Raw genomic sequence first — 17,472 nt, 5'->3', positions numbered from 1 at the left:
TCAGTATCTGCCCCCAGCACAACCAACAGAGGGAGCACTTTGCCCAGCAACGGAGTCTCCTTTGAAGGGAACTGCACTCTGCTGGTTCACAAACGACTATAAAATTCAGGCGTTGTCGCTTGGCTACTAACAAAGATGTGACATGTTTTATAGGCGTAGTAGTAACTTTACCCTGCAGGGCCTTGACCTTCAGGGTTAAGTCTTGGACGCAAGGATTGTGGGTCAAAGTCTTGGCCTTGAGAATCAAAACCCTTATTCCAACACTGGCTTGTACTCAGACTAGACTGTAATGAAATGGCATGAACGATGACGTGATCATGTGATTGATAAAATTTGAATATTCAGTGACAACCTATCTTGCATGAAGTTGCATTTTGACAATCTGAATTTGCCACTTCTCATTTAAAGGATAGCTACAACAATTTCTTTTAATGTAAACCATCAAAGAGCACCTTTCTGTCTAACTTAACCTTACTGTCAACTTTGTTTCAGAATTTTCGAAGGGTGTTTTATTGCCTTTTTTATGTTCATGCTACGAGAACTTCCATATTCATGGGCAAAACTGTAATGCTACCGCTGGTGAAACCCTCGATGCAAGATAGTATTGATAGGAAGAAGCGCACTGATGTATTCACATTAGCATTTCACACAACTGAAAATACGACAACTTAAAGATCCACATTTTAAAAATGAATTATAACTTGACAGGAAAAGTGCCCACTTTTCAACTACATCTTTATAGAGAAGGAATTTCCTGTAAGAGGCACCATTCACAAGGCAGGGAAATGTGTCTGAAGAAGTACACCACAGATCAGATCCACCACATCACATAACGTTATTTAGCAGAACTATTGGGGTCCTGATTCTACCTTCGGCGGTCATTTTGTATAAGTAAAGAAAACGAAAGAAACACCCCCCCCCAAAAAGATAATAAATGGCGTGTTATTAACATAGTTTTATGAAAGAGTTCATGCGTGTAGCTAGACTGATGTCCAGACGTGGTCCAGGGACTTGCCCATATTAATGCGCGCATTCAAAACTACGAAATGAGAAGCTGTCAGGGAGAACATTTAATGTTGACGACCATTGTTTTTTTGTATGTGTATTGTGCTACGTGATGCACCATCGTAGCGTTTTAGTCAAGAAGCAAACGCAGAAATATTCTGCACAGTAGAGTTAATGGTTTTGTTATCTCCTTAAAACGCACATCGAAAAGCAACTTCTATGAAATGGCCAAATGGTTAAGGTCAGGGTTTTCATATCGTTGGTCGGTGGGTTCGAATCCCACTGGTGCCTTTTTATTTTCCCAAAGCCTGCTGTCCGTCAGTTGCTATAAGAGACGTTAAATTCACCCCGTCAAATACCATCAGTACCTTAGCCTACCGGGTAAGCTCTTCTGTTGGGACTGTCCGTGAAGTCCAGGTGAGCGCCTTAGTACAGGTTCGAGACGTATGGCCGACTCGGCGGCCAGGGCTTAGGGGCCTGTCTCGTTCCTCCCTTGCATGGTCGCTCGAACCCTTTTGGGGGTTAAATGGATGGGCAGGGAGGAAGTGCGGTGGGCCGGGAACCCGAGACCCAGAAGAGTCCTATATGGAAGCCGGTAACTGCGATTCGTAGCGAATTTCAGGAGTCCGTGCGCCTGAATGCTTGGTCAACACCGCATAACTTTTGGATTTTTTCCCTCACCAATTTTTTTTCACTTCCCTGGGCGCATAACCCACAAGGCAATTTTCTAGGTTTTTAATACAGTGAGCTAAAGGGTTGATGCTGATTTACTTCATTTATAATCTTAATTTTCTACATTTTCGACAATAGAAAGGATGTCAACCGTGTTCGGGTTTCATTTCTTCTAAGTGGTCTCAAAAATAATTGTTTATGGTTCAGAAGTAACAGATCCAGGGCTGGCACAGTCGTTCGCAATAAAGTAATAACGTACATATAACGGACAACTTTGTTTTTGATCGTAATGGCAATCACTCAAGTTGAGAAACCGCTCAGAAGTATCTTTCCTCATGCAGGTGTAATGTTTTTAATGAGCAATCTTCTATATTTTTCTAAAAACGTACAATTATAGATGAAATTCCTTTTTTTCCAAGTTAGCGCCATTATATTATACTATTATTATTATTAAATTCAATTTATATAGCGCTCAATTCATAAAAAAATGTTCGGGAGTGCTTAACAATATTAAAAAAATACTTTTTAGAACAACCTTTTACAAAGACCCAAAATAATTAAAATAAACACAATTTAACATGGATTTAAAAGTTTAAACCAAACATGGTGGGACTTCCACACGCGGCCAGCACCAACTCTCCCTCCAACGAGCCATTGTGCGTCCAAGACTCATCCTTGTGCCCGAAAACTGGAAGCACTCTCCAAGAGAACACCCAGATTCTCCCAGACAGGTCCAACAAAATTAAAGTCAACAAAATTACAATCAAAATTAATAACCACTCAGAGTCTAGAAATTAATAATATGCTTTCTTAAAAAGATATGTTTTTAAGTTTGATTTAAAAGTAATGATACTGGTAGCACTTCTTATATTACATGGAAGCTTATTCCAGAGATGTGGCGCACAATACCCAAAGGCTCGACGTCCGAGGGTAGCCTTAGCCCGACCTGATGGATAATTGAGGAGGACACCATCACTGGAACTACGAAGATGGTAACGGTTCCGAGGCCTTACGGAGACAAGCTGAGTTAAGTATTGAGGAGCTAAATCATGTAAGACTTTGTATGTCATCAACAAAATTTTTAATTCAATTCTATATAAAACCGGAAGCCAATGTAAATCAATAAGGAGAGGAGTAATTCGACAAAATGTCGGTGTCTTGTAGACGAGTCGTGCACAAGCATTCTGTACCCTCTGGAGCTGATTAATATGAGTACTGGGTAAGCCATAAAACAAACTATTACAGTAATCCAATCTACTTGAGATAAATGCATGAATCAGTGTCTCAGTACATTCCTCGGAGATATATTTCCGAATGTGCCTGATATTATGCAGATAATAGAATGCGCTACCACAAACCTTAGTGATATGAATTTGCATAGACACATTAGCATCAAACAAGGTACTTAAGTTACGAGCTGTAGCCAAGGGTGAAATGACAGATTCCCAACATGAATACCATCCAAAGCTACCTTGGATATTTGTTGACGAATGCCAATAATGATAAATTCCGTTTTATGGTCATTCAAAAATAATCCATGATTCAACATCCATTGTCTGACATCGTGTATGCAAGCCCCCATAGCTGACAGGGCAAATTCCTGACTACCAGTTTCATCTGGACAAAATGATAAATACAACTGAGTATCGTCAGCATAGCAATAGATTTCTGGGGTGATGAACATTGACGATGTCAAACAACTGACAAGTGTACAAGATAAACAATAAAGGACCTAAACATGACCCTTGAGGAACACCCCATTCAAGATTACGTTTACTAGATAGTTTATCGTTGGCCAAAACCCTTTGAGATCTACCACTCAAATATGAGTTAAACCAGTTGAGGGCAGTGCCAATAATTCCAAAACGTGACTGGAGTAAACTCAAAAGAACATCATGATCTACTAATGTGTCGAAAGCTGCACTCAAATCTAATAACACCAGAAGTGTAACGTGTTTTCTGCTCACGGCCATCAACAAATCATTTTGATGTAGTAACTTGAGCAAATTTCATTCCCATGGTCAAGCCTGATGGAAGGGGAAACCACCCCTGGCTTGCCTGAAAATGTTTGGCCAATTCAAATATTTTGACAAGTGGGTGTAATGTGGTATCACAAGACAGGAGAGTGATGGGCTGCTTGGCAAAATTTTGAAAGTCAAATTTCTTTTTTGGTCCAGCATAGAGTCCGAGTTTCAAAACATGAGTACTGTACTGCGTCCCCTCCCCCTTCAAGAGTAAACATTGTGTGCGAGTTTCGAACCTATAGTTAGCCAAACCTAACCCTAATCAACAGAAATGAACCCTATAGGTTGCACTCGCTAGTCACAAGTGATTATTTCCGGCAGTTGAAGAAGATGGAAATTCACAGACGTTAGCCTAATGGCCAAAACTACACAGTTATGCACTATCAGCCCCACTCGAGGTCAAAGGCCCATAACCAGGATAAGAAACAACCTTTTCCAACTGTTCACGTTTTCGGGGGAGGGGGGTACTAAAGGATGCAGGCCAGTATGAATAGGCCAAAAACTGCTTGCACGGGCCAAATCGCAATTAGTTGGTATGCACTCAAATTTTCTACAAAATAGGGCATTTTGTGGCCCATGAACTTGAAGATTTGTAGAAAAGACAGGTTTAGGCGGGCAAAGAAAATACCAGTTTGCGTCAGAGTGAGATTGGGAAGAAATGGGTGCCTGAAAACGGTCTATTCTTCAAGCAGTGTTGGCATCGATATTTCAAAATGGCCAGGGGCTCCAAGACTGCATTTTTAGGGGTGACCTTCCACGGAAATAAATATCTTCAGAAGTCATCGGTTAAAGAATGGAAATTTGACAAGAAAATGAAAAATCAGAAAGTGGGCTTTGATTTGACGTTCGTCTCAAACGCCTGAGGAACCGGTAAGTATTTTTCCTGATTTGCTTGAATTTCGGATATTTATCACTGTTGGCCGGGGCAGTTTATTTTACTGGCCTGCAACCTATAGGGGTCCAGACCACAGACACAGACAAGAGTGATAAATATCCCCAATTAAAAAAATCAGGAAAAATAAAATGAAATCAGAGAAAACCTTTTTTTCCCCTTAGAGTTGCTCTTTAAAATCAGGAACGTGTTGTGGTTGACAAGTTCCCCATATTGTCCCCAGGGTCGTAATGTAAACAGCACTTGAACAAATCATAAATGGAAGATCTTTAAACAAGGTGAAACAGTCTTCCATTAAGTAGAAAGTTCTTTCTCTCCTAATTCTGACAAAACAGTGAAATTTAGGGGTAAAATTGCTATTTGAACATTCCGAAATCCATTCCACGATCATATGTATGAAGATAGTATGAAGATATGAATGATGTTAGCTATGGATGAGTTTGACATATTTCTATGATATACCTTGTAGTATTGTATTCAGGCTTGTAAGTAATAAAACGCTTTAATAGTGACTTGCTGGCTTATTAACCAGTCTGTGGGAACAGCCAACGTCTGTAAGATACGTCTGTAAGGGCGCGTCTATTTTCCACAAGTCCGAGGCAACAGCAGGACAAAGACTCGACGCTGCAGTGGCACGGCGCGACGGCTCGCCGGCATGACGCAAACTTTCGTTGCGACGGCACGACGCAACGTGCAAACACGCGGCATGACGCAAAGCTCGATCGGACACGAAAGTGCCACACGACGGCAGGATAATACGATTCAACTGCACGACAAGACGTCATTATACAGATACTGTATAACAGTAAAATAGTATTGGGACAAGCGACGATTTTATGTCACTGTAATAAAACAACAAATAGGGTGGCATTGAGAACAACTGCCAGTCCGACGATACTTAAGTCAAGATATGATGTGACTTTTTTATAGGCGTAGTAGTAACTTTACACTGCAGGGCCTTGACCTTCAGGGTCAAGTCTTGGACGCAAGGATTGTGGGTCAAAGTCTTGTCCTTGAGAATCAAAACCTTTGCTCCAACACAGGCTTGTACTCAGACTAGACTGTCATGAAATGGCATGAACGATGACGTGATCATGTGATTTATAAAATTTGAATATTCAGTGACAATCTATCTTGCATCAAGTTGCATTTTGACAATCTGAATTTGCAACTTCTTATTTAAAGGATAGCTGCAACAATTTCTTTTAATGTAAACCGTCAAAGACCACCTTTCTGTCTAACTTAACCTTACTGTCAACTTTGTTTCAGGCTTTTCAAAGGATGTTTTGTTGCCTTTTTTATGTTCATGCTACGAGAACTTCGATATTCATGCATGGGCACAACTGTAATGCTACCCCTGGTGAAACCCTCGATGCAAGATAGTATTGATAGGAAGAAGCGCACTGATGTATTCACATTAACTATTCAAACAACTGAAAATAAAACTTGAAGGTCCACATTTTAAAAATGAATTATAACTTGACAGGAAAAGTGCCCACTTTTCAACTACATCTTTATAGAGCAGGAATTTCCTGCAAGAGGCACCATTCACAAGGCAGGGAAATGTGTCTGAAGAACTACACCACAGATCAGATCCACCACATCACATAACATGATATTTAGCAGAACTATTGGGGTCCTGATTCAACCTTCGGCTGTTATTTTGTATAAGTAAAGAAAACGAAAGAAACAACCCCCCCCAAAAAAAACCGATAAAAATGGCGTGTTATTAACACAATTTTATGAAAGAGTTCATGCGTGTAGCTAGACTGGTGTCCAGACGTGGTCCAGGGACTTGCCCATATTAATTCGCGCATTCAAAACTACTAAATGAGAAGCTGTTAGGGGGAACATTTAACGTTGACGCCCATTGTTTCTTTGTATATGTATTTTGCTACGTGATGCACCATCGTAGCGTTTTAGTCAAGAAGTAGAGTTAAGGGTTTTGTTATCTCCTTAATACAAACAAGGAAAAGCAACTTCTATGAAATGGCCAAATGGTTAAGGTCGCGGTTTTCACATCGTTGGTCGGTGGGTTCGAATCCCACTGGTGGCTTTTTATTTTCCCAAAGCTTGCTGTCAGTCAGTTGCTATAAGAGAAGTTAAATTCACCCGTCAAATACCATCAGTACCTTAGCCTACCGGGTAAGCTCTTCTGTTGGGACTGTCCGTGAAGTCCAGGTGAGCGCCTTAGTACAGGTTCGAGACGTATGGCCGACTCGGCGGCCAGGGCTTAGGGGCTTGTCTCGTTCCTCCCTTGCATGGTCGCTCGAACCCTTTTGGGGGTTAAATGGATGGGCAGGGAGGAAGTGCGGTGGGCCGGGAACCCGAAACCCAGAAGAGTCCTATATGGAAGCCGGTAACTGCGATTCGTAGCGAATTTCAGGAGTCCGTGCGCCTGAATGCTTGGTCAACACCGCATAACTTTTGGATTTTTTTTCCCTCACCAGATTTTTTTCACCTCCCTGGGCGCACAACCCACAAGGCAATTTTCTAGGTTTGAATACAGTGAGCTAATGGGTTGATGTTATTTTTTATATTCATTTATATTCTTAATTTTCTACATTTTAGACAATAAAAGGGATGTCAACCGTGTTTGGGTTCCATTTCTTCTAAGTGGTCTCAAAAATAATTGTTTATGGTTCAGAAGCAACAGATCCAGGGTGGCACAGTCGTTCGCAATAAAGTAATAACGTATATATAACGGACAACTTTGTTTTTGGAAGTAATGGCACTAACCCAAGTTGAGAAACCGCTCAGAAGTATCTTTCCTCATGCAGCTGTAATGTTTTTAATGAGGATTCTTCTATTTTATTATAAAAAAGTACAATTATAAATGAAATTCCTTTTTTCCAAGTTAGCGCCATTAGTATTATTATTATGATTTTTTCGGCCAGACAAGAAGGAACAAAACAAACTTAAACATAAATGTTCAAAAGAAAAAGGCAAACGTTAAACAACAAACCAAAAGAACCTACTTTAAGGTGGCCAGGATCAATAAAAGTGAAAATTATCCACTGTAGCTCGAAAGCCAATTAATCCATCCTTAAAGTGGAACAAAAAACATTAAAGGTAGAAATCTAACATGGCAAGATAATCACTGGGGAAATCAGGAAAGATACCTTGACACAGATGTAATTGCAACTCAACAATGTCAAAATAGAAACGATGTATGAAGTCTTTACATCCCGGTCGAAATAGCGTGTGCATTGGCCGCACACGCATGCAATTACCCTACAGCAGCAGGTCGGGAAGAAAAAAAAGGAATGTTGCAAAAAGATTTCTGCAAGTTAATCCACATAACTTGGTCTCCTGTATGTAGTTTCTGTGTTCACGAGTATAATTGAAGTTGTTTTGCTTTTACTTGAAGCGAGCGTGTTTCCACAACATTTCCTTGCCGCGGCACTAGGTTTATTGCGGCCCTTCTACATGCATCACGCATGCTTACAATGCATGCATGCTGCCTTATTTTGCCATCATCAAGTCGCTAGACTTGTTTGTCGCTCTGTGCATTCTAGTGTGGAACTGAGCTCCCTAATTTTTTTGTTGATCTAAAGGAAGCTTCCACGTTAGTCATGATATGGGTAGCAATGACCAATTCCCTGTTATTTAACGATATTACGTCAAAGCAGTGAGCTTGATCTTTAAGTCGTGCTACAAAATTGGGACAATGGAAAGATTGAACATAAATAATCAAGATATGCGATCCAAAGAACGTACGAAAAACATGTAATCACCGTGCGATTTTATTACTTCATTACTTGTCATAATTTGCAGATGATCCCAGCCAGACATTCCGCTTTTGCATGGACGGACCAGCGGATGAGAGGGCCACCTGGAAGGTTCTGTTCGCTTAGACAACGACTTTAGTGCCGCGATGCCTTTGCCTCCAACCTGTTCCCAGCCTGTTGCCTTCGTGTCTCTCCTTGCTCGTTTCTCTGACGAGGAGATGGCAGGTCAACAAATCTTAGCGTGCATTCCCTAGAATTCGAATATCTAGCATGCATGTCTTCTCTGGCAAGAGTTCGTTTTTATCAGTTGAATAACGGAAACTATAAGGGGAAAAAAAGTCTCCGAAATGTTCCTTCAAAGTTTACACACGCAGTGCTTAACCACCGAACCCTTCCTTTGTAGCATCAATTTAATAAAAAATAATGAAAAGATAACATCACGGTACAGATATGTCTGTCAATGACTATTTGGAAAATTAAAGTCAGGGAACAATTTTTCTTTCCTTCGAAAGACTCATTAGTGCTTAGGAATTTTTCAAAACTTTGCAGTTTTTCCGGGGTGGAAAATTACAAGAGGGTTCAGGTATTAGAACAGTGACATATAGCTGAATAAGTGAATTGATATTTTGTCTTCATAATGATTAATTGTCTAGGTTTGGTACTTTACAAGCGTAGAAGCGGACTGTGTAATATTGATTTTGTTACCCTTACCCTATTCACCATCAGTGACTTTTTGTTGTGTAATTAAGGAAGGGGTTAGTTGGTAAGTAATCATTGGAATTTCAGCTCACGTTTTGAATCAATTTGGGAAGTACTTTGCGCGCCTCACTGAATGCAAAGCACACCCGTCCTGCATAATGTACATAAGTCCTTTGCCATTTTATTGCTCGTTTTTTATGCGTGAGTGAGCATGCATATGTTCGTTTCTATGGATTGAAACTTCCTACATATGTTTAAGGCTCGGCCCGGCTCGGCTGTAAGCCTTGGTTCAAGAACAAAAAGGCTCTGTGGCGATATCAGAAAAATATGATGGGGGGGATTCCGCCCCAGCTCTTTTGAGGGTTAAGCTGCATTGGTTTTCGTCAGGAAATTAAGCACATTCATCCGGATATAACTTGTAATGTAAATTTCGTCATCTAGAAACGAGTTTAGTAATCAGAGGCCACGTCGGGTTAGGGGCTTTGAGCAAGTGCACCGTTACCGTAGGGAAACATAAGTTTTAGACAGCCGTCCTCATCTGTGGGCCATAATCAAGTCAATAAAAATTTAAGAATACGCCATCCAATTATGCAAACGCTAATAATATAGTCTCTCTTCGAATCGTTATACCAGTGTTACCATATATCTTTTACCGGATACCATGACTGATTATTTGACAGTAGGTTGGAAGGAGCTGTTTCTTTTATGCTGTGATACTGGGACGATAGGAGCCAAGATACAACTTTCTAAAACAATACATGTCTTTCGAGGAATACTATATTTTATCTTTTACTGTGAGCACCGAGTGTGTTCAGGATAAAAATCCCTTGAAGTCGTCCACCAATTTGAAATCTAAAGGGTTGAAACTTTCTTAAACGTGGAACATTCAACTTTGACACACTTTTGGTGTTACGTATATTGAAAAGGGCACTTTTTAAAACATTTCAAAATATAAATGCTGTTTCTTTGATGTCGATCACAGAAGGGGTTTTTCTGTTGAAAATGTCAACCCAAATTTTCTTATGGAGCACATTGTGGAGAAAGAGGTGCTTACTGCCCGTAAGTGGGAAGTGATGCGACAGCAACGTCTGAGTTTCATAGTTTATCGTGAACCAGTGATGCACAGTTATTACCAAAGACGCACCCGTTGCTAGATTGCGCACTCTCTTGGTCCAACTCGGAGCCCATAGACCTACCTTTGAGTTCCACATGAGTGCCACGTGAATACAATTGAAAACAAAGTAAGCATTGCTGGAATTTACTCCAAGCAACTATCCGTGTTTAAACTTAAACATGAACTTATCTTAGTTGAAATTATAAATCACAAAAATCACCGATTTTCGGTATTCACAATTCTTCAAATAAAGGATGTATTAATCTATGTACGAAGATTTTGTTTTATTTTGGAAGTTTTGGTCTGTAATAAGAACAATTCATTACAACGTGAAATTATGCGATCCCATATAAGTGCACCTATAAATAACACAGTACAGAGATATTATAGAATAATAAAAAAAATATAAAACTGGGTAATAAAGCTTCAAACAGACCATCGGTGACCTTCGAAATCTTACTTGGAAAGAATATTTATATGCTTGTTCCTATATTTTCATCGCAATGAACTCCTCCGAATGTGGTGCCCATAACTTGATTAAAAAACCTTTTAAGCAGAAAGGGAATACCACAGTCAGACTTTTCTGCCACGGCCGCAATGGACCTCCACGACCATGACGAATGGTCGATAACGATGGTGACAACAACACCAGCAAACAACTGGGGAACTTTTTTGCGAGTCACCACTTTCCGGTTATTTCATAAAACACAGTAAATGGCCATCAGTCCAAAGGATAGACCTAAATTAAAATAAAGTATGTTGAGGTGTTTTTGAATCATTGAATCTGGCCTAACTGTCGCTTGATATCATGTCAAAAACGAGTGCCTGATCGACTAGTATTTTAATACCAGTCGATCAGGCACTCGTTAGTTAATATTCTAATCTTATCTTATAAGTAATAAGGTGTAGCTGTGGTCCAAAGCATTTCTGGGCTGCAGGCATTTTAATTAAAATTTTCCACCTTTCCCAATCTCCTATTCCTTTTCTGCAGCTGATGAACAGGTTGGACACTTACTTCACATTGACACTGAATGCTTTGATTGAAACTTTCTTCAATGTAATTTAGTGACAGATACTAAACTACCCAAGCGGCTGGAACATTGGCAGCAAAATGACTCTGCGACTATCGTGTAGTTATGCACAATTACCAGTCAGATGTATTACCAAGGGATCTGTGCTGCTAGAAGTAGAGGGTACCATCTACTCCTTCCAGATCCATGCTCCTGGATCCACCCCTGGAGTACAATGTCATTTCGCACCTATCTCCTAGTCAGACGGTCCGCCAAAGGGCACATATTTTACAGTTCAACTGAGCTTCAATGGATTAAATACTTATTGACACCAGTTAACATAACATCTGTTACTATTTCTATCCCTGATAATGTCTTCCAACCTCTAATGTTGTCTGCCTTCATTTTTTCCGTCCCTATTTCCAGAGACTTACGACTGATCGGTCTGGGATGACGTACCAAAAGAATTACTTCCTGATGCTCCCGTATCAAATCCGAACGACCAGTTCTAGTAATTGAAACATCCATTGATAGGCCTGTAGAATAGTCTTGTTGCAGAGAAGCATGTGCAGGAAATATTCCTGAGGAAACTGTAGGTCTGGGTTAGAGCAATCCGACATTGCCCACTGCCTTTCATAAGGAATATTTGTGATTTAATTTCCTTTTTCAAAATGTCCAAATGGTTGTGTTTATCTGAGGATGGAATATCACGTTCGACCATTCTAACATCTTTCACCGTCGTTAAATGTTGGGATGTTACTTTAAGACCCCCGGTGTTACTTGTAAAACACTCTAGTGCATTCTGTAGGTGTGGTAAGTACAGTGGTGTTAAAGTTGGGACGACTAGGCGATTATAAGGAAGCGCGTATCGTTTAATTTACTTGACTTCCGCCCCATTTCACGAGGCAGGGCAAAAGCTATAGTCTCTACCAATTTTTATGATAAAAGCTGAAAAAAATGATGTTTATTATTTGTATTTTTTTCAGTTATTTCCTTTTAAGAACATTTCTTTGTCGAAATGTCTTTCACAAAATTCAGATACAGAGAAATCCGAAATGTAGGTGCATTCAAATGATTTTCTATAAATTCAAGTTTCAATTGCCATTTCCAGAATGGTTGGGTGGAGCCTCCTCTTCCCCCTTCCGATTTGGGTCGTCCAAACTCCTTCCAAACACTGTCAGAGTAAAGAGGGCAGACTGTCGGATATTTACGACGGTTGCTGGTGGTCTATGCTTGCGTATATGATTAGTGGCTCTGTGCGGATGGGCGGGGCTTCGGCAGGATGTGCCCGGGTGTGGTTGAGTTCCGCATATACAAGGGATTCCTGGAGAAACAAAGTAAACTGGGTGTTTGAGATGACAGGCTTTTAGTTTGTTGCGGATTTGTCTTGAGGGTGTTGCGGTTTGTGCGATGTATTGGGTTTTGTTCTCTGTTCCCTGTCTTTTTTCAGTTCTCTGCTGATTTCGTGTTTGTGTCTTCTTGCTCTATTCCAAATACCATACGCTTTGTATTGAATTCTTTCCCTCCGATGCTCCACAAGAATAAACATAATCACATGATATCAAAACTGAACATACACAAACATCTTATTGAGGCTTTTCAGTCACGTGATTTTTAACGGTCAGCATTCAATTTACACGGATGTGCACGGAAACGTGCTCACCTTGCCAGTCTCAACATTCTGGCGTACATGAAACTGCCAAAAGAAATACACAGATACACAAAATACATGCATCTCCACGGACACGGTACGCTTCCTGAAATGCCTTTGCCCATCATGTTACGTCATGCGAACTATCTCCATAAACTAATCCAGTCGCCAGACATAAAACTCATTAGTGCGGTGTTTCCAAGTTTGTGCCAAGGACGCGTAGTGTAATAACTAATAACTGTTCGACCTGTAGGACACGCACATTTGCAGGGAGCCCAACCTCCATTCCGTGGGTAGCGCGCGCGTTTCTTTACGAGCCACTAGTCTAGTGGAATACGAGTACGGCTATGACTTGTGGCTATATAGGATGAATTGACTTAAACGTAAAGGGAATCGCACACGTATTTCAAAAAGTTATACGATCGCGCCCATGTATTGCCCTGTACGCAGGTTTTTTTGTATCTTTCAGCCAGCTAGTGAAGACCGCTCACGTTGCCGATCTAGTCTTAATTCCATGCCTGCACGTCACGCACGCGTAAATCTGCGTCACACACGGACATATCGATTATTGTCTCAATTTAAATCTTTTCAATAGTAAGATGTTTATATCTTGCAATACAGGTTTCTCATGTGACGTAACATTGTGGGCAAAGGAATGCACCCTGTACGTGGATGCCCGTACATTTCGAATCGGTGTATTTCTATTTGCAAGTTCGTGTGCGCCAGAATATTGATAGACTTGGAAGGGGCGCGTTTCCACGCGCATCTCAGTAATTGAACGCTGACTGTTAAAAATCACGTGACTACAGACAAATCTGATGTGACGCCATTCCGAGGGGCCATTTACACTAACACAGCTGCCTTAACCTGAGCACGTTCACGCACTTCTGGCGTTTTACAATTGTGCACCACCAAGAGTTTGCAACGCGTTTGCCAATCACGATGCGCGGAATTTGTCGACCCAATGCATGTTTGGAAAGGGTCGACAAATTTCGCGCGTAATGATCGGCCAACGTGTTCCAAACTCTTGGGGGCACGCTACTGTGAATCGCCCGTATTGACTACTGCCGCGGCAAGATTATACCCATTGGAACGGGGTTGCGTCCAGGTTGGTGTGTTGCAGCGATGGAAATGGTGTCTCCTCGGACGGACAACGTCATAATGACATCGTCAAGTGTCGTGAGATGTCATCATAAAGCTGCATAATTAAACGTCCAATATCCAAAGAACTGTTTGTCCGATTGTTTTGGTATATAGATATTCCGGAATGTTTGCTTTTTGTACATAACAGACCATGCTCCTACCCAAACACGGTGTTTTCTTTCATTCTTTTTACCAGGCCGTAGTTATGGTTTCTAAACATGCACAAGCTATTAGCAAAAGACTCTTAACGCATTATTACATCTTTTAAAAATGCGACTTTTCAAAACGCGCAGAAGACAACACTTAGCACTACCAAACTTGCTATAGGCGGTCGGTTCGATTCATGTACCCAGTATACTGCGATGACGTCATGGAAATGCCATCTCGCAATTCTTATGAGTGTTTAAAGAGTTGGCATTTTCCTCCTATTTGGGAAATGAATGCCCGAAGTACTTCAAAGGAAGTGTTACAGACAACACAAGACATCCATGAAGATGAGCGTCTGCAAAACGTAAAGATTAAAAGATTTCAATACCACAAGCCAACACTTCATTGCATCACACCAACTAACAGTAATTTTGTTACACTCAAAAGAGTCACGAACATTACCTAAGTTCCCAGGGATTCTAATCAGACATAAAATCCTAAAAATTCTCTTTGTAAAACACTTCCAAGAAGAGTAGAGAAACGTTGCTCGACAAATTCTCTAAAAAAGCTCACTTGTCTGAAAGCAACGACTTTTTGTGCTACCCTTTTTATAGTACTTACGCAGAACTACATGTATTTAGGCCTTTAAATGTTTTACTTTGACTCACTTCTAAGACTCTCTGTTCTTGGCTGATGATAGAAGGGATACCTTGTGGGCCGTAGAGGTTAACAGAAGGCCTTGCTGTTTCACTGCCTGAAAGAAGAAGGTCAGACCAAATATTTTCCTGAATGAATTCTGCATTGCTGACAAGTGAACCCTGGGTCAATGTTTTGTTTTTAAGATCAGGCACATCTGCCAGCTTGAAAAAGTTCCAACCTCACATGCCGTTGGACAACTCCAAAATACAGTGCACTATTTCCAGGCAAACCGGCTGATTCAAGTGTGATATGGTTACCAGGAGTATTGCGTCGAACATCCCTGGTGCCTTGAACTAGGTTGACGACAACAGAGGGCGGTGCGACAGGAGAAGGCAGGCTGCTCGCAGCCGCGAAAGGGTTATTCTCTCCGTATATGCTTTCTGAGACCGTAGTAAAGGATTCTGAAACAAAAAGAAAAGAGAGAGAGAAAATCTGGAATTTTACCAATGTTTTAATAGAAATAGTTAAAGTTGATCACCATTCTTTCGGAATGCTGCAACTTTGAGTTCATTTGACTCCAGTCTCAGACGGAGGAACACGTTATGCGAATTCAGTCATCACTGACGAGCTCCACAATGTAAACTCGAGTTTACCTAATGGTCTTACTGGTGTGTGAGAGTCAGAATCCGCTGAGGAAGTTGATCTGGTGGTGTCATTCTGTCTGTAGCGAACAGCAAACCTGAAATGAGCGAAATGTTTACAACATTAATTTACAGACCTTATCCGTTATTAATTGATTGACAAAAGCCATATCGTTGATTGATAATCTTTCAATTTCCAGCATTAATCCTGTTCCGTCATTTGTTCAGTATTTGGTCACAAGAGTTTTTTCCATTGCAGATCTTTCTCTACAAGTTTTGTATCATTTATTGGGATATACACAATTCATACTGAAAGAATTCTTACTTCCTCAACCAAATAGAAGGCATTCAGTTACTTAGAGATCGTCTTGTGTGATCGAAGGATTTCACGGCTTAACAAAAACGTTCCACAATAGCCCTATCCCATATTCAACTAGACTGTTGAATAGCAGATAAGTTGACCTGGTTTTTTCTAGGTTTCTGTTGTCCTTTTTTATTAATTTTTTACATATGCATTTTTAAATATTGTAAATTTTTGCATGTGTGTGTGTAGTAACCTGTACAAATATCTAGCAATGTTGAGCACTTCAGCCTCTGGCTGCAAAACAAGATGGAATTAACCTGTATTAATAATAATAATACACAAGATTGAAGTTTAACTGCATGACCATCCGACAACTCTAGCATTAGGAGAGCAGGAAGCCCTATCGTTAATCTACTTACTGGTTTGCAACGGGGTAATTATCTGCAAAATTGAAACAGAAAATGAAGGTGAGGAATTGATCAGAGGACAAACTTTACACTATTTTCTAAGCACTCATGTTTGGCACACTAGTTTCATGATGAAAAAATGTATTGAGATGGTATGAAAACTCTTCAGTGATACTAAGCACAACTTTGTATCCGTTGACCAGCCAGTGGAAACTCCCCAAATGTTCTGGAACATTGAATCAGCGGGCCTGTATAACGATATTTCAATTCAAGCAGTATATTAACAATAACTTTCACTTGTTTTGTTATTGTAACGTTGACATTTATCTGAAGGGGATCGCCATTGCATGCCGAGGCTGCACGCTTCTGCTTTTGTCAAAATAGAGAAAGAACAGTTGAGTTAACTTTGGAGTTGCAAATGAGTATTTCGCTTAAGCAAAGAAGCCATCTGTGGCAAATTTTGTCAGGATTTTCAGATTACGGGGCTAAAGATATCTTTAGGCTTTTTGCATGTGCACACTTGACGAGCATTGTTGGAGGGGAGTAAAAGGTGCCCCAGGGAAAACAAAAAGTCACTTTTTTGATAGGGGAACTAAGAAATTATGACATTAGATTATAAGTAGACAAGGGAAAGACAAAATCATCAGTTTCCATAAGTTGAATGATTAGGCATTCACCCTGGCTCCTTTTCTTGTGGATGGTTATCGAATGATCTGCTTTACCGCCCCCTGAAAGCTGTGCTCCGTCCCCTTTCACACCTTTCAGAGCAGTTGCACGAAGACAAACAGAAAATATCCTAGCTCACCTTTTGTAAGTTTCCAGCAGATAACCCCAAAGATAATCAGATCAAGAAGAAGTACAGTGGTGACAGCGATCCAAACAAAGATCAGACTTGTCTGTGCTGTAGAGTCTGAACAACGGGGAAAACATTTCTATTCAACATGCAACAAAATGACTGAGACGATATAAGCTACAATATGAGAATCAAGAACAGAAGGCTATTCTAGTCGATAAGGGTGCATTCAACAGGCATTGAATTGGCAGAGAATTTTTTTGTAATTTTACTGTGATTAAAGCCAGTCTTCCCTATAAAAGAAGTTAGCTCTGTGGCTTCATTACTTATTGAGGTTTTGGTCGTTGTGATTTTTTACTACGAGCTGCGTTTGAGCATTTCAAAACAGCTGCAGTGCATGACTCAATTGCATATGTTTTGGTTTCAATTTGACTGTTCATGTTTTCTTTCTTAAAGGTCTAATCAAAACAAAATAAGTTTCGGATTGCTGTCACGTTCTGGCATTGCATCACAATTGTAGCGCACTTATACAGCTAGCTTCCTTAATTCTTTGGATACAGGACTTGCTTTCGTGGTCTTGATGATTAATGACAATGGTAT

At 40.4% G+C, this 17,472-nt stretch overlaps 1 long non-coding RNA gene across 1 annotated transcript; it reads right to left on the bottom strand.

The window, feature by feature from the left end:
* Positions 1 to 15,397: 15,397 nt before the first annotated feature.
* LOC110990828 (uncharacterized) lies at positions 15,398 to 16,990 on the bottom strand. Its single transcript, XR_002600005.2, has 3 exons — positions 16,885 to 16,990; positions 16,092 to 16,113; positions 15,398 to 15,466 (listed from the first exon to the last, which is right to left on the bottom strand). It is a non-coding gene; the product is annotated as an uncharacterized LOC110990828 (long non-coding RNA).
* Positions 16,991 to 17,472: the final 482 nt, after the last annotated feature.

Source organism: Acanthaster planci, linkage group LG10 (assembly GCF_054643075.1).
Source record: "Acanthaster planci isolate LZ-2023a linkage group LG10, COTS_SCS, whole genome shotgun sequence".
NCBI lineage: Eukaryota > Metazoa > Echinodermata > Asteroidea > Valvatida > Acanthasteridae > Acanthaster > Acanthaster planci.
The sequence above is the reverse complement of the archived record's forward strand: the minus strand, read 5'-3'. Positions and strand labels throughout refer to the sequence as shown.